At 41.0% G+C, this 22,989-nt stretch overlaps 1 long non-coding RNA gene across 3 annotated transcripts in view; it reads left to right on the forward strand.

Annotated features, from left to right (window-relative positions):
• LOC102555978 (uncharacterized) overlaps nt 1–22,989 on the forward strand; it is a 230,490-nt gene that overhangs the window by 10,769 nt on the left and 196,732 nt on the right. The gene's annotated exons all lie outside the window — the stretch shown is intronic.

The raw sequence follows: 22,989 nt of genomic DNA on the forward strand, positions 1-22,989 counted from the left end.
TTTCATTAGGACTGCTTTTATATACGTATATATTTGAGGAAGCTTCTACTTATTGGGGTTCCATACTACCCCATAATGATCCTTAATTTTAGTTGTCTCTACCCATATGTCCTACCTTGTGTCCTTCTTCCCCACTCCCTGACTTACCCTCCTGTCCCCTCCCCCACTTCATCCATCTATAACTATCTACTGTAATTTCCTTCCCTAGGAGATCTATCCATCCTCCCTAGTCCCTTAATACCTAACCTCTGTGGTTCTATGAATTGTAGCTTGCATTGACTTAGCAGCTAGTATCCACATATAAGTAATGTATGTCAGATTTGTCTTTCTGGGTCTGGGTTACTTCACTTGAGGGGCTTTTTGTTGTTGTTGTTATTGTTGTTGTTGTTTGTTTGTTTGATTGACTGACTGATTGATTTTTAGTTCTATCCATTTACCTATGAATTTTAAGATTTAACTTTTTAATGGCTGAGTAATATTCCATTTTCTTGACCAGTTCCTCTGTTGAGGGGCATCTAGGTTGTTTCCAGTTTCTGGCTCTTATGAAGTCCAGCAATGAACATGGTTGAACAAACATCTCTGGTGTGGTAGGGTGAAGTGTCCTTTGGGTGTATGTCCAAGAGTGGTATAGCTGGATCTCAGGGTAGATTGACTCCAGTCTTTGAGAAGCTACCACAGACTTCTATCCTGCACAAGTTTGTTCCCACCAGCAATGGATGAACTTTGGAGTACCCTTACTCAACACCTTTGCCAATATGAATATGATTTGTCTTGTTTATTTGGCCGTTCTGACTGGTGTGAAGTGGAATCTCAGGGTTGTTTTGATTTGCATCTTCCTGATGACCAAGGATGTTGAACATTCAAGTGCTCTTTTGGGTTTCCTCTTTTGATTATTGTGGTGAAGTTGGTTCTTTCCTTCCATATGAACTCTGGGGGCGTGGAACCCAGTTGATAGGCTTGATGGGAGGGCCCTTTACCAGATGTGCCATCTTGCTGGCCCCACAGTTCTTGAAACAGCCAAAATTTTATTTCCCTATGAGCATTGAAAGAAATTCCTGTTTTTATATGGTAAATCAATTTTTATACTTGCACAATAATGTTTTTTTTTTGTTTTTCTTTTTCAGTTTTTTTTTAAATAAGTAATGGAGTCAGATGGTATTTACAGGTTTTTCTGTCCTAATTACATTTAGGATAAAGCTTACTTCCAGAACTAATGAATAATACCACATGTAATCTTTCTGACAACCCGGGGAACTTTGCGCAGGAAGCAATGAAGCCACGGAGAAGTTAGGCAACTTGCCTCAAATGCACTGCTAGTGTAACTGAACAAAGATTCAAGGCCACGCAGTCTGATTTCAAGGCCCATGTTCCCCCACTATCGAACCGCAGCGTCTCTCACATGTGTTTATATTTTATCAAGCTTAGTTCAGGATAAATGGCAAAGCTTAGGGATTCTGTTCCAAGGAATGGAAGTGTGAATGTTAGCAGAATTCAAATGGAAGGCAATAGGAATCAAGGGAATTACCGGGAATGTCTCAGGGAGTCAGTCTGGGCTGTGATGCAGGGCATCAGGCCAACTGGATGAGGGATGGGTGGACTGCCTTCCCTGAGGGTTAGGGTGCTGGCTTGCCCCGCTTTAGAAGACCAGCCTTTGGGAGCACTGGTCTTTAGCAACTTCACTGTCACAACCATTTCTATAAGCTCTGGTTGTCTTCAGTTCTATCCAGGGTCTCTATAGTGTCTGGGCTATGCTGTGATTCTTCTGGATAAATAGCTCCTACCTGGGGTTGTGAAAGAGGGGCCTCTTGCAGTGTTCTTTGCAGTAAATTAAGTTGGGGCCTCTTGAAAGAGCCTCTCAAACAACTCTTCAAGTTACCTCCTTACCATGGACAGTGGGGATTGGGTGGGGCTTTGGAAGAATCTTCATAGGAGTGTGCAGATATTTGAAATGTCCAGCGTCACATGTTACAACGAGACCTGGCAATGAGCTTAGGTGGTGTCGGATCAATGCCAGTTGTCCATGGTGTATTCACCACAAATGGCCTCTGTATTAACAGGTACCAATAACAGGATAAGTTGCTTCCTGAAATGTAAGCCTAGCAATTAGTGCCTTGTCAAGACCCATCAGATGCTGAAAAAAAACCCCTAGTTTTGCAGATTTTCCTCCTACTTGAAATGGGCGTGACTTGTGTACATCAGCGGCATTCACAGTAATGTAACCGTCCAAGCTGCAGCTGCTGTTGCAAGAGGCACAGCTATGGCAGATAGGAGCTCAGGGGGATGGCTTTCTTTGGGACACCCCACTGGGGCAGTGGGGCATTCCTCGTCACAGTACAGAGCACAAATTTACCTCTGTAAACATTCGAAGTCAGTATTTCTCAGATTGTTTAGTTTCTTATTCCTGAACTTAAACCTAGACTTGGGTACTTGTAGTACTTCTGTGGTACGATTTTGAACCAAATGAAGGTTGTGGTAAGGGTTCAGCATGGCTGTCCTGCTGTGAATGGAAAGGAGCTGTCTAGAGACCTTCAATAAATGAAATATTAGGTAGTTGTTTAAAGGACATGGAAAAGTTAGATGTTCAGAATTTAAACATGCCCAAAATGCTTGACCCAGCAACTGAATCACAGCGGCATTTATTTAACTGGGTCCTCCCATCATAAAAAGGAAGAAAAATAATAACTAACTCCATCTATGTCAGAGAGGCTAAAACACGCAGTCGAATGTCCCAAATTATAAATACACATCCAAATGGAACCAGTTGTTCTTCCTGAGCAGTTCTATTAAAATCTCATATAGTTTCTATTCTGTTCATTTCTGTATTATTCCCACAAAATAGCATTAAGTTATTTTTTTTTTGTCATCCTATTCAAGGGTGATCGTCCTGTATTCATCTCTGGAATGCTAGGATGATAGGAATGGACCGTTATGCAAATTTATGTGGTGCTGGAGACAGAACCAATGCATAAACACACTCCATACCTCACATACAACACACATGTACATATCCACACCCCCAAACATATACTCTTCCACCTCTATCATACAAATGAATACATACACACATGCATACACACATGCACACATACACACATATACACCCCCACCTCTATCATACAAATGAACACATACACATATATACATATACACAACACGTATATACACACATGCATATGCATACACACATGAATACACACATGCACACACATGCACACACATACACACATGAACACACACATGCTTCACAAAGCAACAACTGTATTTGATACTTAAAATATATACTTCATCTGCAACAAATGCACCAGGAATGAAACATAAAACCTAGATCAGCACTGCTTTAAAAAGAAACAGGAAGAAATATTGTTCTTGTACCTGAAGTACCAAAAAGCCCTCAGGATTATGACTCAAAATCCAGAAGCCATAAAAGAAAACCATTCAATTCTCAACTTCATTGAGAAGGAGACAAACACAAATTTTGCCTCACAAGTCTTCACTCAGAGCAGGCAATGTGAATGGATGGAGCAGCTGACAGTTCCCAGAGATAAGAAGTCCTATGTCAAGGTGTCATCATAGAACCTGTGACATCTTACTCATTACTCAGGTGGTGGAAGGGTGAGGAAAGGACAGATGGAGACAGAGAGAAGCCAAAGTCCCTTTTCAGCAGGAATCTGTTCCAGCAATAATGGCATTAATTCATTTATTCTACACTGAAGACCTGATCGCTTTCTCCCTGGGTCCTACTTCCTAGAAGATTAAACTTCCAACGAATGCTTTTGGAGCAAACACATTCAAGAACAAACAATCAGGAAACAATCAAATGGCAAAATGTAAAAAGAAAAGAAGGATTTCTGCTCATAACACAAGAAGGTTTTCTTCAATTTTATATGAAAAACTTATCACAGCATAAAAAAGTCTCAAAAGAAAGGAGATACAATTGCTTCTCTGCCTTTTGGCTAAGATCAAGTGAAGAAAGGAGATACAAGTGCAGATACAAAAAGATACATTGATACTTGAATACAAAAGTACAAAGGATACAAAATATACTTGATTTTGCTCATAACATTTTTTTTTCAAATTGAAAAGCTCTCATTTGCAGCCTTTTAGTTACCAGGCATATAAATCCTACAGTTTGATAAGATGTGGGTACTCCTAGACACCCTTGTTTGTATGAGAATTGTCCTAATTCCTTAGAAGGCAACTTGATAACACTCATCAGAGCTGGAAAGTCTTACACTCTTTGACCCAGACTTTCCATTTCACGCACGTCACATGTTTATGTGCAGAAAATGCCATGTGCAAGTTCTTCAGAGCAGAAAAATTTCTCAACTTGATCAAAAAGGCTGGGGTGGGATAAGCAGATCTTTTCTAAGGACAAAAAATTCAGAGAAAATATGAAGACATGAAGACTGAGTAATTTAAGAAGTGTGAAGACAGCATACGGCCCAAACTCTAGGGTAAAATACAGAGATACTTTATTTCTCTGCATCTCTTTGTGTGTCTGTGTGAATGTGACATATATGTGTGGGTTATATGTACACTACCTATGTGTGCTTGTGCTTGTGTGTGTGTGTGTGTGCCTGTGTGCCTGTGTGCCTGTGCCTGTGTGTACCTGTGGTGTGTCTGTGTGTCTGAACTTGTGAGTGTATGCCTGTGTGTGTGTGCCTGTGTGCGTCTGTGTGTCTCTGTGTGTGTCTCTCTCTGTGTGTCTGTGTGTTGTGTTTGTCTGTGTGTGCCTGTATGTATGTGCTAATGTGTGCCTGTATGTCTATGCCTGTGTGTCTGTGTCTGTGAGTGTATGCCTGCATGTATGTGCTAATGTGTGCCTGTATGTCTATGCCTGTGTGTCTGTGTCTGTGAGTGTATGCCTGCCTGTGTGTGTATGACTGTGTGTGTGTCTGTGTGTGTTGGAGACAGATGTTGAGTGCCCTGTTTTTATCCCTCTCCACCTCCTCCTTTCAGACAACGTCCCAGTGAACCTAGAGCGAGGCTGGCAGTCACCATGCCCCAGAGATCCTCCTGGATCTATCCGCTACTATATTTTCTTGTGGATTCTAGGATTTGCATACTAGTTCTCACACTTTGAGCCACCCATACTTACCCACTAAGCCATCTCTGTAGTCCCTCTATTCACTTCTATAGGGAGATATGTGTTCAAATTCAGGACTCACATCAAAGATGTGTGTAGCAACATGACTTATAAGGTGAACAGCAGGAAGCTACATGTTTTCAGCTGAGAAATGACAATTTTCTATTAAACAGTGCTCAAATGGTGGGATACTATTCTTTAGCTCAAAAGAGTGAACCATATACTTTTCAACTGGCCAGAAAGAAAAAAGGTATGATCATTTATATTAAAAAATAGGTCACTAGAAGCTTATGTAGAACAACACATAAAAAGATCTAGAAGAAATCACTCCAAATTCTCATTTGGAGGAAGGGGAAAGAACAAGGCTGTAGATGATGCTTGTTTAAAGGCACCTCAAATTTATTTGCAATGCCCTTAAGTTTTAAAGTATTTGGATAAATTCATGTATTCTATAATTTTAGTGTTGTGTTAATTTAAACTTTAAAAAATCTGTTGAAAATGACAACATTTCCTAATATGTACACACACTACTAGAATTTCTGACTTGTGTGAGAGACCCAAGCAGGGATATCCATAGTCTCTTCTCTTTCCTGGATTAGTTCAGAATCCTCACGAACTGTATGAAACATTTCCCAGTTTATTTTCTTATTCAAGAAAATATCAGATGCTGAAGAATGGATGGATGGATGGATGGATGGATGGTTGATTGGATGGATGGATGGATGACAAACCTTCTTGGGCCTTTACTTTTCTTTGAAGCTTGTTTGAGGCAGAATTACATAGATTCAGCTGCCTCCCCCTAGAGTCTTACCTGGTGGATATGTTAGAGCTATTCAATGTTATGCTGGAATGCAACCGTGAGATATAGCCAAGACTTTTTTTTTCAGATTTCCGGTCTTATATAACAGGTAATGGTGCTGGGAGAGTCTGCGGGTCCAAATGTAAAAAATCACTTCAGTCCACTTCAACCGAACGATCTCCTAGATTTTGTTAACAAATGCACTCCATGAAGTGACCTATGCTGACAAACCTCCTTAGATTCCCAGGAAAGAATTACATTTTCAGTCCGCGGAGGCCCCTTTTTGGGGATTAGAAGAAAACAATCTCTCTACGTGTGTGTCCTAGAAGAGTGGAGACCTTATCAGTGTGATTGCCATCGTGGTCCGGCACTAGCCTCATGCCTAGCACAGAGTAACCATAAATATTTGTGGAATGAGCAAAGCCACACAGAACAGAGATAGAAGAGAAATCATAGATAAATTCTACCATCATGTTGAGAAATAGGACAGAGAAGGCACATCGTGCACCTCTGTTTACGTAAAGATGAGTACAGGCAGTGGAAACTGAGAGATGTGGGGTGTTGAGGGTTAGTGTGTGGAGGGAGGGGTTCATCTGGGTTCTGGGGGGGGGCCTGATCACATCTTGTTGGTTGATCTGTGTGAAAATATCTTAAATTCACTTACTTTGTGAAAAATTCATTAAGTGATACCACTGTGATCAATGTCCTTGCTACCTGAAGGTTCTTCAAAAGCTTCCCTTTAAGTAAATGCAATCAATTTCTAACATAAATATGAAACCATGTTTCAAGTAAGTGTTTTCATTCTGACTTTGTGAACAGGGAGTTTTGAGTCCTCCTGCCGGGCTTGCCCCTTAGCCCTTCCTGAATTCAGATACCTCTCTGGAAGGTCATTTGGTTCCTTGTAAGACAGCAGATGTGGGGTGGAAAGGACTCTGCTGCCTTTGGGGATTTAGCACTTAGCCCCTTTCTGCTGCTCTCAATCCTCTGAAAATCTCGGACCCTGACGGAAGGAAGAAGAGAGAAGGAAGAAGTTTCTGGTTAGGGACTTCCCAAGTGCGCAGCCCTGAGAAACTGCATCATTTCTTACTCTCTCAAAACCATTACATTCATCAGCTTTTCTTCCTTCTTGAACCTTTCTTTCTTCGGTTGAAATAATGTTGAGATCCTTAAATTAGCAAGCCAGTTTTGAGTTAGACACATATATTTGTCCTTGGACAAAGCAGTCTATTTACAGGATGGCTCACAGGGGTCAAAGGTTAGAGGAGACTTTGAAAATTCATCAAAAAAATGTTTGGTTTGGTACATTGACACCCAACAATGTAGAATATACATTTGTAAAGGAAGAGCAAACTGTACATGCTCAAAGTACAAGATACAGAATGTGTGTTTGGGTTACTAGTATTTATGAATGTATCTTTTTTTTAAAACAAGGAAATGCAGAAGGATATGAAAATATTGGTCACTCCCAAAAGAACATGACATTTGTGAACAGAAGAGGGCTGTTTCCCTGTGTGCTCGATAATTCTTTGGATATTTAAACCCTATTACATATTGTCTAACTACAAATAAGTGTAAAAAAAGCAAAGCGATGCTTTGGTTATGAACTGCCATTTTGCTGTGAATGCAGGACAATGGTCATTCGAAGGCCAAAGGCTGTAAATCTAAAAGGAAGGAAATCTATTGGTGTCAGAATCTTCTAGATTTCTTAATCCACAGATGAGCACATGTGTCTAAGTTAAATCATTGGCTTACTATTTGTAAGGATTTTACTATCTGTCAGGATGCTAATATCATCTTAACAGAAAGAGAAGTGAGAGAGATAAAGGAGGAGGGAAAGCTTGGAAATTTAGTGCCAGAGTGAAGGAAAAGTCACAGATCCATGGGGTTTATGCCATCATGCCCTCATTATGCCCTCTTCATGAGAGAATGGCAATAAGGCCATTACAGACATCGGGAAGAAGCTGGACATAAGAAACAGACACAGCTAGTGACAAAAGAGTCTATTCTTGGCGTGTATAGTAGGATGCTATTTGATACAAGTGTGTGTATGCATGCCTAGATCCAACATGTCATAGGTTTATATGAAGTGATCGAATGATACGTTACGATTCGCATCTTCATGTGGATTTTCAGAAGAAGCTGAATCAAGCTTGTGTCAGGTATTAGCAAATGTTTGACAGAAATAGTTAATGAGAAGAAATTTTACATGGGCCACGAGTAAACCTTGCCAACAGAATGTAAATGGAATCCAGGAAACCCAAATATAAGCTACCTAAGGCTGCCTATGCTGATCTTGAGGACATGACAGAGTGGAGATTTCTGAGCAGGGCAGCGCCCAGCCGGGGAATGCTGTCACTAGGTGATCCCGAGATGTGTTTCCATGGCACCATCCCCTTGTTTACCAGTCACACCAATCATTATGAATGTCTCTCAAGTGGACTGTCTAACTGTGAAGAAATAAAAACAAGTACATCTTTGTCCAATGAAAAAGCACACACGCCTACATTTAATGCATCACTTTAAAGTTACGTCAAGAGGGCCAAAGAGATGGTTCAGCAGTTAAGAGCACTGGCTGGTCTTCTGGTTCAATTCCCAGGACCCACATGGCAGCTCACAACCGTCGTCTTTCACTTCAGTTCCAGAGGATCTGACACCCTCACACAGATGGAAATTCAGGAGAAGCATCAATGTACATGACATAAAAATAAATAGAAACTGTTAAAAATCACATCTAGAACCAGGCCTGGTAACTAGGCCCAGCTACTTGGGAGGTTGAAGCAAGGGAATTGCTTGAGCTCAGGGCAGCACACTAAGATTTGTCTCATAAGCAAACCTATTTATATACATTTGAAACAAAACTTTTCCTAATAAAATTATCCCAATGGTTTCACATTCCACCTCTATTTTTCTGTTGTTGAGGTGAATTTCGCACACTACATTAGCTGTTTTAAAGTAAATGTTTCAGTAATCTTTAATACATTCATAATGTACAGTTATCACGTCTGATTCCAGAATATTTTCATCACCCCAGAAATGACACTGTGTCCATTAAGTGATTGTTTTCTCCACCCCACCTCCCTTTCCTCGGGCCCTGGCAACTACCAGTCTTCACTCTGTCTCTATAGCACTTATTCGAGATATTTTCCAGACATGGACTCACACGTGACCATTGGTCTCCAGCTCATTTGAGGCACCATGTTCATCTAAACTGTAGCACATATCAGTATCATTCTTATGAGTGAGGGAGGGCAGGGTGTGTGGGCACAAGGGCTCGTGTGTGTGTGTGTGTGTGTGTGTGTGTGTGTGTGTGTGTGTGTGTAGGTACACGTGGGTGTGGATGCTATAGGCTACTAATAGGCTGACTACCATTCTTTCCAAGACAGTCTCTTGCTGGGACTTAAGACTTGGCATTCTGCAAGGTTGACTGGCCATGGGCTCCAGGGATGCTTTACCTCTCAGTACTGGGTTACAAGTCCATGCTACCACACCCAGTTTTATGACATGGTCCTAAGGAACCAAACTCAGGTCTTCATTCTTATGCAGCCGGCACTTTAGTAAACCATAGCACTAGTGTCTCGGTTGACTCAGATTTATTTTCCTCTGTGTCCAGGCACTGAACTGCCGGGTAATATGGCACCTCTGCTTTTAACTTTTAATGAATTGCCAATGTACTAAACATTTTCCATTCAAATGAGAAATATACAAAAGTTTCAATTTTTCTACATCCCCTCTAACACTTGCTGTTGTCTATTTTTTTAAAAAAAAACTGCAATCCATGTGTGTGTGTGTATGTGTGTGTGAGTGCGTATGTGTTAGCATGTGTGTGTGTGTGTGTGCGTGCGCGCACGCACGTGCGCATGCATGTGTATGTGTTAGTGTGTGTGAGTGTGTCTGCTAGTGCCTGCTTGCTTGCCTCTGTGTACTTTTGGAGAAATATCTATCCAAGTTCTTATTTTAAAACACAATTGTCTTTTGCTGTTGAACTGTAGAAACTCTACCTATCCTCTGCATACTGAACTCATTTGTAAATATTTTCTTTCTGTCCATTTGAACATTTTTGACAATGGTTTTTGGTGTCCCTGCTATTTTGCTTACTAATACTATATAGAAAAGTGCTATTTTGTGTTCTAATTATCGTATATTGGACTTGTTTTTCTGTTCATTCACGTCGTTGTCCTGTTCTCTCATTTTAATACTAATTCACTGCCTGTGACAGTTTACTTAAGGCTATTTGGATTATTTAAGCCAGTTCAATCTCATTTACCACCCAGACATTAAGAGCAGAAGTGAGGAGCCCTGGAGCTCTCCTGCATGGCAGGATTTGATCACCCATCACACAGGAAACTCCAAAGGGTCAGGTACTGTGTGCCAGGAACAGGTGGCAACGCCCAAATACACATATTCTCTCACCAAACCTATGTAAGCATCTCATTTTCCAATCTCCATCTTGCCAAATATATGATAAGGTTTCACTCATGCTATAAACCACACTACACACATTAGCGAAGATGTCTTGCCTTCCTTCTCCATAGTTATGTCTTTTCTTCCTTTCCTAACTCAATGTTTTCTGACCTGTGAACAAGTAGATATAAAAACTCCACTCTATGGTGATCCTTGGATTTTCTTTTTATGGATTTTTATCTCGTTGAGTCTACAGATAGATGTGAACACTGGTATAGGGCACTGTCCCTATCCTCCGTGCCCTGAGAGACTTATGATGGGGTAGATGGTTTAAACCCGGATAAGTGTCGAGATAGTGGTAATTGTGGATGATAAAATGATACATGGGAATCCATTACGGTCATCCTAGGTAATAGGAGAGCTCCATGGTCATCCCATCTAATTCGTATGTGACCAATCTTCAGGCTTTGATAAAGTCCTGAGTTTTTATTAGTTGACATTTATGAGTCTCACCGATAGATGGGAAGACTAGAGGTATCCATTTATCCAGGAGGGCCGGTGAGACTGGGTGGGATAAAAACCAGTACGAGATGGTGAGGTCCCTGCCACAGCGTAAAGAGTTCAATCTGATTTTCCTAAAGTTTTCCCAGGCTAGCCCTCTTAGCCCACCTTCCCAGCCTATATCCCAGCCTTGCGAGTTCTAGACAAGCCAGGATGGATGGTAACCTAAGAGTCAGGAACTCAGAACATTCTCTCAGAGTACAGTGGGTAATCCTATTTGGAAGATGAAAAATGGAGAATAAAATACTTGACACGACGTGAGGAGCACAGGCATCATTTGGAAAAACCCCTCATGGTCATAGAGTTAAGGTATAAGATTTATTCACAAGGCCCCTGCAGTCACGTGATGTGGGTTTTTTTTCCAGCCTTTCCTTCAATTCTTTAGTCAATCAAGCCAACGTCATAGATTTACAGTTTAGAGGAAAACATGGGTGAGTCCTACATTTCAAATCGTGAAAGCTGGTCTTACTGACTCATACTGTCAGGTCCATGAGTTGATTTTCCAGAGATTTACATGAAACCATCCATTCATAAACGACATTGATGTTTTCTTGCAAGGTGCACACCGTGGGGTCAGTATAGTTTCCAGCAATAGAGGAGGGCGGGTAGCTAAAATAACCAAGTCTGGTCTAATCAGTGGGCTTTTCTTCTCTAACAATGAAATAACCTTACGAAGATGAAATTAATAGGGTATTTTCCCTTTCCTCAGTCCCAAGGACTAGTCCACAACAGGTGGTCTCCTGACCAAGCAGGTGGCTTGCCCTATGCCACAACATACAAAAAGACTCAGAGTAGTTGATTTCTAGTTATACTAATCACCATCCAAAACAAAGGTAAAAAAAAAAAATCTTTCCGTGTTCCCACTAGGATTTTTGAGTCATCTTTTGTTTTCATTTTGGCAGAGAAAGAAAGTTCAGAATCAGTCACTTCATCTCAAATACAATAATCATCTAGTATTTTATTTATCATAACATGTCCTAGAGAAAGCGGATATTTCGTCTGGGAGCCAGGGCCCTCGCAGGGAGACAGATTTTTCTTCAGCAGCCCCCATGTTATAAGCTCAAGAGAGCTCCATGCTGGGCTAAATGGCAGCCTTCCACCCCCACCTGCGCAGCAAACTGAACAAGAGGCAACCTTTAGGAAAACAGGATTAGATTTCACAAAAAGATATGGGAAGGGATACAAAACCTCTCCTCTGGGTCTCCCGCAAAACTCAAAGAACAAAGGAGCCAGCGGCGGCCATGTCTTCAAAGAAGAGCCCTCCGAGAAGAGTCTCCGCCGGGCTTCAACTTCTTTCCGATGGAGAAGTTTGGGTGGCTCATTTTAAACAAAATCTTTACAGAGTTAGGTTCTTTATTTCACATATGTGCCTTTTTTCTTGAGGATACCTTTCAGGGCGTATTTAGAGCTGTTTAGATTTAGTAGGAAAGACTGTAATCACGTACAAAGAAGAAAGGAGGGTTTATTTTTGGTCTGAGCCCCAAGTGGGACAGACCTGTCTGTGGCCAGCCCTGGACAATGTCCCCGGGGCTCAGGTGTCAGAAGGTTGGTTGACAAGAACAGCCCAAGGCTATGTTAGAGCTGGCTTCCAGGAGCAGATTCTTTTCACCCCAGCCTTCCCTTTCTCTTCTTTTTTGACACTGTAGTTTAAGCTAGGCTATTTCTTAAAGGAATGTAGTGCAAAAGTTATGGGTCTTGCTCGCCTAAAATGTTGCCCAAGATTTGAAAACCTGCCCAAGCAAAGCAGTAGTGATCTGATAATTCAAATGGGGAAAATAACCTCAATTGTTTTTTCCTTAGCATTGGAGGCTGGGGAGTGTCAGAGAGATGGCACATCTGTTTTCCTTTGCTTTCTTTTCCTTCTGAACTGGGGTTTGCCTGCTAGTCATCCTAGCAGGAGAGGGAAAGTAGACTTGGACTGCTGATGGGAGGGGGAGGGCGGGAAGGGGAGGGGAAGAGGGAGGGGGAGGGAGAAGGGGAGGGAGAGTGTCTCCTCATTGAGAACCACGAATATGTATGAAGGGCTTGATGTATCCGTTCAATAGTCACATACTGAATTGACCTCTGAGGTCATGGGGTGTGACAGTATTTGGAGCCACAGCCTTCTAAGAAGTGATTAAGGTAAAGTAAGGACACGAAACTAGGCCTCCTCCATGATCACCCACGTTCATAGGAAGAGATCGTTTAGAAACAAACACAGTGAGGCCAGACTTTATGGGTCATGAGGCAGCTGTCTACAATTCCAAGACACAAAACCAACCACGCTGACACCCTGGTTCTGGACTGGGAGGGAACAGACATCTTCCGAATTAGACCTTCCATTCTGTGACAGTGTGTTTGCCAAGTTAAGTGACAATTTCCACCATGGATGTATGATCACTGCAGACAGGGGAGGGGAACCGCAGTTTGTTCTGAGTGTCTTCCTTTTATTTATTTAATTATCTTTTTGTCCTTCCCTCTCCATCTTCCAAACTCTTCCATTATTCCTTCCATTCCCTTTAAAATTTATGCTTTTATTCATCTATCTTAACATATGTAAATATACACATACATACACATATATGTAAGACATACGCATACACATATAAAATACAACCTGATGAGTTCATTTTCTGTCACATGTATGGTTTTGTTGTTATTGTTTGTTTGTCTATGATACCATTTGGGATCGAGTAATTCTTCAGGGTGCTCATCTCTAGAAAAGGCTAATTCTTCCTTTCTCAGTAGCTGTTGATTGCCTGTAGTTCTTCGTCTGGGTGGCAGGGCGGTGTCCCATGTGATTCCTTCATCCATGCTGGCATGTCAAGTCAACAAGTGTTGACATTGCTCTGGTTGAAGCAGCTAAATTGTAGAGATTTCATGGGCATAGTTTCCTTGTCATATCTAGAAGACTCAACCTTGGAACAGACTTTCTGGTCCTCTGGTCCTCACAATCTTTAACTCCTACTTCCACAATATTTCCTGAGCCTTAGAAGAGTTGTCATACAGTGGGTCTCCTAACAGTGGGAACAGGGGCTGTCTCTGACGCTATTGCCTGCCTCTGGAGCCCTTTCCTCCTACTGGACTACCTCATCTAGACTCAATAGGACAGGATACAAGATGTGGTGTGCCACGAGTCTTACTGCAACTTGATATGCCAAGGCTGGTTGATATCCATGGAAGGCCTTCCCTTTTCTGAAGAGAAAGGAAGGAGGAGTGGATAGAGGGCAAGGAAGAACTGGAAGGAGAGGAGAAAGGGGAAACTGAGGTTGAGATACAAAGTAAATAGATTAATTAATTAAAATAAAAATGTTTTAAAAAAGAGTTATTGAACAGCCAGACTTGCTGGTACATGTCTTTAATCCCAGAATTCTGGAGGCAGAGGCAGGTGGATCTCTGAGCTTGGAGCCAGACTGAGCTACAGAGCAAGTTCCATTACAGCTAGGGCCACGAAGAGAAACTCTATCTTGAAAAACGAACAAACAAACAAACAAATGAGTTACTGTAGATGTATCAGTTGGGCTGGGCACCCAAAGTTAGTTGTTCTCTGCATTTGTAGTTTCTGTAATGATTTCCGTCTGTTCTGAAGGAAACTGCTTTGATGAAGGTGAGAGCTTGGTATTTAGAATGCCACTAGGAACTGGACTGGTTTAGGAAAGTGGTGTTAGTAGGTTCTCCTCTGAGATCTGTGACCTCACTAAGCACAGCTTGTTGGCTAGGTTATCAGTATCAGGCATGAATTCTTTCCTGTTCAGTGAGCCTTAGGTCCAATTAGATAGCTGTTGGTTACCACCGAGATGCCAATACCACTGTTACACTTTGGGGAAATCTTCCCATACCAATCACTGTTATGGATCACAGATGCCACACCTTGGCAGGGCCGTTGACTGCTTTCCTCCCTTGGCAGCTTAAATAGCACCTTCTAGAATTATGAAAGCTCATCTTCAGAGAAGAGGCTTTTGAGTCAGATTCAGCTCGATTTCTCCAAGTCCTTTATCCAAAATAAGTTGTGCCTTTGGTAATAGAGATTTATTTTCAAGTTTTGAAAGGCAGTCAATGGCAGCAGCAACAGTCTATATTGTTTGGGGGGGGCCTCTTGGACTCCTCTGACCAACCACACCAGAAGAGGATCAAAATCATAGGGGACAGAACTAAACTGAGAGTTCTCGAAAGATGAAACACAAATGACTGACAAATACTTAAAAATGCTCAACACCTGTAGCCATCGAGGAAGTGCAAATTAGAACTTCTTTTATATGTAGTTTCCTCTAATTAGGATGGCTAAGGTCCAATAGAACAAATGGCCATAAATGCTGGCATGAATGTGGGGAAAGGGGGACGCTCATCTACTGCTGATGAGAATGCAAATAGGCACAAGCGCTCTGCCAATCAGTGTGAAAGTTGCTCAAAAACCTTCAAGCTGATCTACCGCCCTTGGTCTACCCACCATCCCACTCTCAGGCATTTGGTAGGACGTCCAAAGCATCACATCTCCTACTCTAGAGATCCTCACTCACCCATGTTCATTGCTGCTCTACTCACAATAGCCAGGTAGATTCCATCAACCAAAAAAAAAAGTGGTATATTTACTCAGTAGAATATTATTTAGCTCTTAAGAAAAACAAAACCTGTAGGTAAATGTATGGTTCTGGAAACAGTCATTCTAAGTGAGGCAACCCAAACCAAAAGAAGAAAAATCACATTCTCTTTCATCTGTGGACGATGGTTTTGAATGTTCATTTATGTACGTTTCCTTTGAAATAGTCAAGGGGGAGGGGCTGATGTTGGGATGTAAAGTGAATAAATAAATAAGTTAATGAAAAAATACTTGCAGAGGTCAGGAAGCTAGTAAAGGGCCCTGACTAGGGACCTGCAAGGGAGGGGAACAGAATGCTCTGGTATAGAGGGTCCAAGGTGGACAATGGCCTTACTATACTCCAGATAATAACAAATAAAAAGCCTGAAGCCCAATCCCAGGAATGGGTGACCTGTTTTGTAGTTGTTGAACAACAAGGTCTCACAGACTCCTATGTGCTATTACTGTGGCTCTCAGTTACCCTCCAGAACCTGATGGTAAGACATATTGCTTTAAAGACAACATACTTGAGTCATAAAATATGAAGAAATCAATCTGGTGCAGAGCTGAAATCTTTATTCCCTCTGGCTAGCTTTCCTGGTTCTAGAAGCTCCTGGAGGAGAGAAGCAGCTACTGTCACACCCAGCGGTGAACCCTGCTGGCTACGACCACAAACTGAAACCGATAGCTAGTACTGTTATTGAATCGTGAACCTGTGTCTAGACAAGCTCGTAGAGGCAAGAAACAAACACTACTGTGCTGGTAAAAATATACACATCATCAAGCCAACTCGTAACCAACATGTTTTAGTCATAGATCAGTGCATCTCTCAACCTTCACCTACGAGATGTCTGTTGTCAGCAGATGCTGATGAATACAGGGCCCACAACTGACTGTGGTGCCTAGAGCAGCTCCTCACTCCAAATCCCCCACCATGGCTCAGAGACGTTAAAGGGTACGAGCTAGAGGTGATGAATGACTAAACGGAAGCAGCGTCTTCTGGATGCATCAGGGCGGTGTTCATGTAAACTTCGTGACTGTGATAGCATAGCAGCATCTGTCAAGCCCACGACAGACAAATGCCAGAGCAGAGAAGGGCGTTGGACACACAACTCCACCCCTAGCTGAGATGCTATTGGCAATTGTTAGCTGATGGGAGAGGAGAGAGATTTTTCAAAGAGTGTAGCTCCTGGGAAGCTGATCATGCTTCAGTGGAAGAACACTCATCCAAGAATATTTGGAAAGCATAAATCGATTTCAAAGGGTTTAAAACGAAAGAAATAAAGGGTCACAAAGTTGGTGGGTGGGTAGGGAAGATGAGGTAGACCTTGCAAGAGCTGGGGGATGGAGAGTTAATATGATCAAAAAATGCTGTAAAAAACTTACAAAGAACGAATAAAACAAGGTGACAACACTTTATAAAAAAGCACTTTTGGTGTTGACTGAAAAAATAAACCATTATGCATTATTACATGTAATGCATGACACCTATAATTTATTTTTTTTTTACATTAAACACTTTTATTTTTATTTCATTGACAATATTTAGTTTGATTATCTGTAAATATCTTAAGATATTTACATTAAAAGTTTAGAAATGTATATAAGAAGTACATAAGTCTTGAATGGGCATTTAAACCTCTGGCAGGCTAAACTTCATCTAACCTTTAAATACTATTTATGAAAGAGTCAGAATGAAGTTAAGAGCACATATATATTTCCTACATACAGCATGGGCATTTTTGTAGCTATGTACTTAATAAAAAATACTGGGATTTCTTTTTTTTTTTTTTTATTAACTTGAGTATTTCTTATATACATTTCGAGTGTTATTCCCTTTCCCGGTTTCCGGGCAAACATCCCCCTCCCCCTCCCCTTCCTTATGGGTGTTCCCCTCCCAACCCTCCCCCCATTGCCGCCCTCCCCCCATAGACTAGTTCACTGTGGGTTCAGTCTTAGCAGGACCCAGGGCTTCCCCTTCCACTGGTGCTCTTACTAGGATATTCATTGCTACCTATGGGGTCAGAGTCCAGGGTCAGTCCATGTATAGTCTTTAGGTAGTGGCTTAGTCCCTGGAAGCTCTGGTTGCTTGGCATTGTTGTACTTTTGGGGTCTCGAGCCCCTTCAAGCTCTTCCAGTTCTTTCTCTGATTCCTTCAATAGGGGACCTATTCTCAGTTCAGTGGTTTGCTGCTGGCATTCGCCTCTATATTTGCTGTATTCTGGCTGTGTCTCTCAGGAGCGATCTACATCCGGCTCCTGTCGGTCTGCACTTCTTTGCTTCATCCATCTTGTCTAATTGGGTGGCTGTATATGTATGGGCCACATGTGGGGCAGGCTCTGAATGGGTGTTCCTTCAGTCTCTGTTTTAATCTTTGCCTCTCCCTTCCCTGCCAAGGGTATTCTTTTTCCTCATTTAAAGAAGGAGTGAAGCATTCACATTTTGATCATCCGTCTTGAGTTTCGTTTGTTCTAGGGATCTAGGGTAATTCAAGCATTTGGGCTAATAGCCACTTATCAATGAGTGCATACCATGTATGTCTTTCTGTGATTGGGTTAGCTCACTCAGGATGATATTTTCCAGTTCCAACCATTTGCCTACGAATTTCATAAACTCGTTGTTTTTGATAGCTGAGTAATATTCCATTGTGTAGATGTACCACATTTTCTGTATCCATTCCTCTGTTGAAGGGCATCTGGGTTCTTTCCATTTTCTGGCTATTATAAATAAGGCTGCGATGAACATAGTGGAGCACGTGTCTCTTTTATATGTTGAGGCATCTTTTGGGTATATGCCCAAGAGAGGTATAGCTGGATCCTCAGGCAGTTCAATGTCCAATTTTCTGAGGAACCTCCAGACTGATTTCCAGAATGGTTTTACCAGTCTGCAATCCCACCAACAATGGAGGAGTGTTCCTCTTTCTCCACATCCTCGCCAGCATCTGCTGTCACCTGAGTTTTTGATCTTAGCCATTCTCACTGGTGTGAGGTGAAATCTCAGGGTTGTTTTGATTTGCATTTCCCTTATGACTAAAGATGTTGAACATTTCTTTAGGTGTTTCTCAGCCATTCGGCATTCCTCAGCTGTGAATTCTTTGTTTAGCTCTGAACCCCATTTTTTAATAGGGTTATTTGTTTCCCTGCGGTCTAACTTCTTGAGTTCTTTGTATATTTTGGAAATAAGGCCTCTATCTGTTGTAGGATTGGTAAAGATCTTTTCCCAATCTGTTGGTTGCCGTTTTGTCCTAACCACAGTGTCCTTTGCCTTACAGAAGCTTTGCAGTTTTATGAGATCCCATTTGTCGATTCTTGATCTTAGAGCATAAGCCATTGGTGTTTTGTTCAGGAAATTTTTTCCAGTGCCCATGTGTTCCAGATGCTTCCCTAGTTTTTCTTCTATTAGTTTGAGTGTGTCTGGTTTGATGTGGAGGTCCTTGATCCACTTGGACTTAAGCTTTGTACAGGGTGATAAGGATGGATCGATCTGCATTCTTCTACATGTTGCCCTCCAGTTAAACCAGCACCATTTGCTGAAAATGCTATCTTTTTTCCATTGGATGGTTTTGGCTCCTTTGTCAAAAATCAAGTGACCATAGGTGTGTGGGTTCATTTCTGGGTCTTCAATTCTATTCCATTGGTCTATCTGTCTGTCTCTGTACCAATACCATGCAGTTTTTATCACTATTGCTCTGTAATACTGCTTGAGTTCAGGGATAGTGATTCCCCCTGAAGTCCTTTTATTGTTGAGGATAGCTTTAGCTATCCTGGGTTTTTTGTTATTCCAGATGAATTTGCAAATTGTTCTGTCTAACTCTTTGAAGAATTGGATTGGTATTTTGATGGGGATTGCATTGAATCTGTAGATTGCTTTTGGTAAAATGGCCATTTTTACTATATTAATCCTGCCAATCCATGAGCATGGGAGATCTTTCCATCTTCTGAGGTCTTCTTCAATTTCTTTCCTCAGTGTCTTGAAGTTCTTATTGTACAGATCTTTTACTTGCTTGGTTAAAGTCACACCGAGGTACTTTATATTATTTGGGTCTATTATGAAGGGTGTCGTTTCCCTAATTTCTTTCTCGGCTTGTTTCTCTTTTGTATAGAGGAAGGCAACTGATTTATTTGAGTTAATTTTATACCCAGCCACTTTGCTGAAGTTGTTTATCAGCTTTAGTAGTTCTCTGGTGGAACTTTTGGGATCACTTAAATATACTATCATGTCATCTGCAAATAGTGATATTTTGACCTCTTCTTTTCCGATCTGTATCCCTTTGATCTCCTTTTGTTGTCTGATTGCTCTGGCTAGAACTTCAAGAACTATATTGAATAAGTAGGGAGAGAGTGGGCAGCCTTGTCTAGTCCCTGATTTTAGTGGGATTGCTTCAAGTTTCTCTCCATTTAGTTTAATGTTAGCAACTGGTTTGCTGTATATGGCTTTTACTATGTTTAGGTATGGGCCTTGAATTCCTATTCTTTCCAGGACTTTTATCATGAAGGGGTGTTGAATTTTGTCAAATGCTTTCTCAGCATCTAATGAAATGATCATGTGGTTCTGTTCTTTCAGTTTGTTTATATAATGGATCACGTTGATGGTTTTCCGTATATTAAACCATCCCTGCATGCCTGGGATGAAGCCTACTTGATCATGGTGGATGATTGTTTTGATGTGCTCTTGAATTCGGTTTGCCAGAATTTTATTGAGTATTTTTGCGTCGATATTCATAAGGGAAATTGGTCTGAAGTTCTCTTTCTTTGTTGTGTCTTTGTGTGGTTTAGGTATAAGAGTAATTGTGGCTTCATAGAAGGAATTCGGTAGGGCTCCATCTGTTTCAATTTTGTGGAATAGTTTGGATAATATTGGTATGAGGTCTTCTATGAAGGTTTGATAGAATTCTGCACTAAACCCGTCTGGACCTGGGCTCTTTTTGGTTGGGAGACCTTTAATGACTGCTTCTATTTCCTTAGGAGTTATGGGGTTGTTTAACTGGTTTATCTGTTCCTGATTTAACTTCGATACCTGGTATCTGTCTAGGAAATTGTCCATTTCCTGAAGATTTTCAAATTTTGTTGAATATAGGTTTTTATAGTAAGATCTGATGATTTTTTGAATTTCCTCCGAATCTGTAGTTATGTCTCCCTTTTCATTTCTGATTTTGTTAATTTGGACACACTCTCTGTGTCCTCTCGTTAGTCTGGCTAAGGGTTTATCTATCTTGTTGATTTTCTCAAAGAACCAACTTTTGGTTCTGTTGATTCTTTCTATGGTCCTTTTTGTTTCTACTTGGTTGATTTCAGCTCTGAGTTTGATTATTTCCTGCCTTCTACTCCTCCTGGGTGTATTTGCTTCTTTTTGTTCTAGAGCTTTTAGGTGTGCTGTCAAGCTGCTGACATATGCTCTTTCCTGTTTCTTTCTGCAGGCACTCAGCGCTATGAGTTTTCCTCTTAGCACAGCTTTCATTGTGTCCCATAAGTTTGAGTATGTTGTATCTTCATTTTCATTAAATTCTAAAAAGTTTTTAATTTCTTTCTTTATTTCTTCCTTGACCAGGTTATCATTGAGTAGAGCATTGTTCAATTTCCACGTATATGTGGGCATTCTTCCCTTATTGTTATTGAAGACCAGTTTTAGGCCGTGGTGGTCCGATAGCACGCATGGGATTATTTCTATCTTTCTGTACCTGTTGAGGCCCGTTTTTTGACCAATTATATGGTCAATTTTGGAGAAAGTACCATGAGGAGCTGAGAAGAAGGTATATCCTTTTGCTTTAGGATAGAATGTTCTATAAATATCCGTTAAGTCCATTTGGCTCATGACTTCTCTTAGTCTGTCTACATCACTGTTTAATTTCTGTTTCCATGATCTGTCCATTGATGAGAGTGGGGTGTTGAAATCTCCCACTCTTATTGTGTGAGGTGCAATGTGTGTTTTGAGCTTTAGTAAGGTTTCTTTTACATATGTAGGTGCCCTTGTATTTGGGGCATAGATATTTAGGATTGAGAGTTCATCTTGGTTGATTTTTCCTTTGATGAATATGAAGTGTCCTTCCTTATCTTTTTTGATGACTTTTAGTTGGAAATTGATTTTATTTGATATTAGAATGGCTACTCCAGCTTGCTTCTTCTGACCATTTGCTTGGAAAGTTGTTTTCCAGCCTTTCACTCTGAGGTAGTGTCTGTCTTTGTCTCTGAGGTGTGTTTCCTGTAGGCAGCAGAATGCAGGGTCCTCGTTGCGTATCCAGTTTGTTAATCTATGTCTTTTTATTGGGGAGTTGAGGCCATTGATATTGAGAGATATTAAGGAATAGTGATTATTGCTTCCCGTTATATTCATATTTGATGTGAGGTTATGTTTGTGTGCTTTCATTCTCTTTGTTTTGTTGCCAAGACGATTAGTTTCTTGCTTCTTCTAGGGTATAGCTTGCCTCCTTATGTTGGGCTTTACCATTTATTATCCTTTGTAGTGCTGGATTTGTAGAAAGATATTGTGTAAATTTGGTTTTGTCATGGAATATCTTGGTTTCTCCATCAGTGTTAATTGAGAGTTTTGCTGGATACAGTAATCTGGGCTGGCATTTGTGTTCTCTTAGGGTCTGTATAACATCAGTCCAGGATCTTCTGGCCTTCATAGTTTCTGGCGAGAAGTCTGGTGTGATTCTGATAGGTCTCCCTTTATATGTTACTTGACCTTTTTCCCTTACTGCTTTTAATATTCTTTCTTTATTTTGTGCGTTTGGTGTTTTGACAATTATGTGACGGGAGGTGTTTCTTTTCTGGTCCAATCTATTTGGAGTTCTGTAGGCTTCCTGTATGTCTATGGGTATCTCTTTTTTTAGGTTAGGGAAGTTTTCTTCTATGATTTTGTTGAAGATATTTACTGGTCCTTTGAGCTGGGAGTCTTCACTCTCTTCTATACCTATTATCCTTAGGTTTGATCTTCTCATTGAGTCCTGGATTTCCTGTATGTTTTGGACCAGTAGCTTTTTCCGCTTTACATTATCTTTGACAGTTGAGTCAATGATTTCTATGGAATCTTCTGCTCCTGAGATTCTCTCTTCCATCTCTTGTATTCTGTTGGTGAAGCTTGTATCTACAGCTCCTTGTCTCTTCTTTTGGTTTTCTATATCCAGGGTTGTTTCCATGTGTTCTTTCTTGATTGCTTCTATTTCCATTTTTAATTCCTTCAACTGTTTGATTGTGTTTTCCTGGAATTCTTTCAGGGATTTTTGCGATTCCTCTCTGTAGGCTTTTACTTGTTTATTAATGTTTTCCTGTGCTTCCCTAAGTGTGTTCAGGTCTTTCCTGAAGTCCTCCAGCATCATGATCAAATATGATTTTGAAACTAGATCTTGCTTTTCTGGTGTGTTTGGATATTCCATGTTTGTTTTGGTGGGAGAATTGGGCTCCGATGATGGCATGTAGTCTTGGTTTCTGTTGCTTGGGTTCCTGCGCTTGCCTCTCGCCATCAGATTATCTCTAGTGTTACTTTGTTCTGCTATTTCTGACAGTGGCTAGACTGTCCTATAAGCCTGTGTGTCAGGAGTGCTGTAGACCTGTTTTCCTCTCTTTCAGTCAGTTATGGGGACAGAGT

Source organism: Rattus norvegicus, chromosome 4 (genome assembly GCF_036323735.1).
Source record: "Rattus norvegicus strain BN/NHsdMcwi chromosome 4, GRCr8, whole genome shotgun sequence".
Lineage (NCBI taxonomy): Eukaryota > Metazoa > Chordata > Mammalia > Rodentia > Muridae > Rattus > Rattus norvegicus.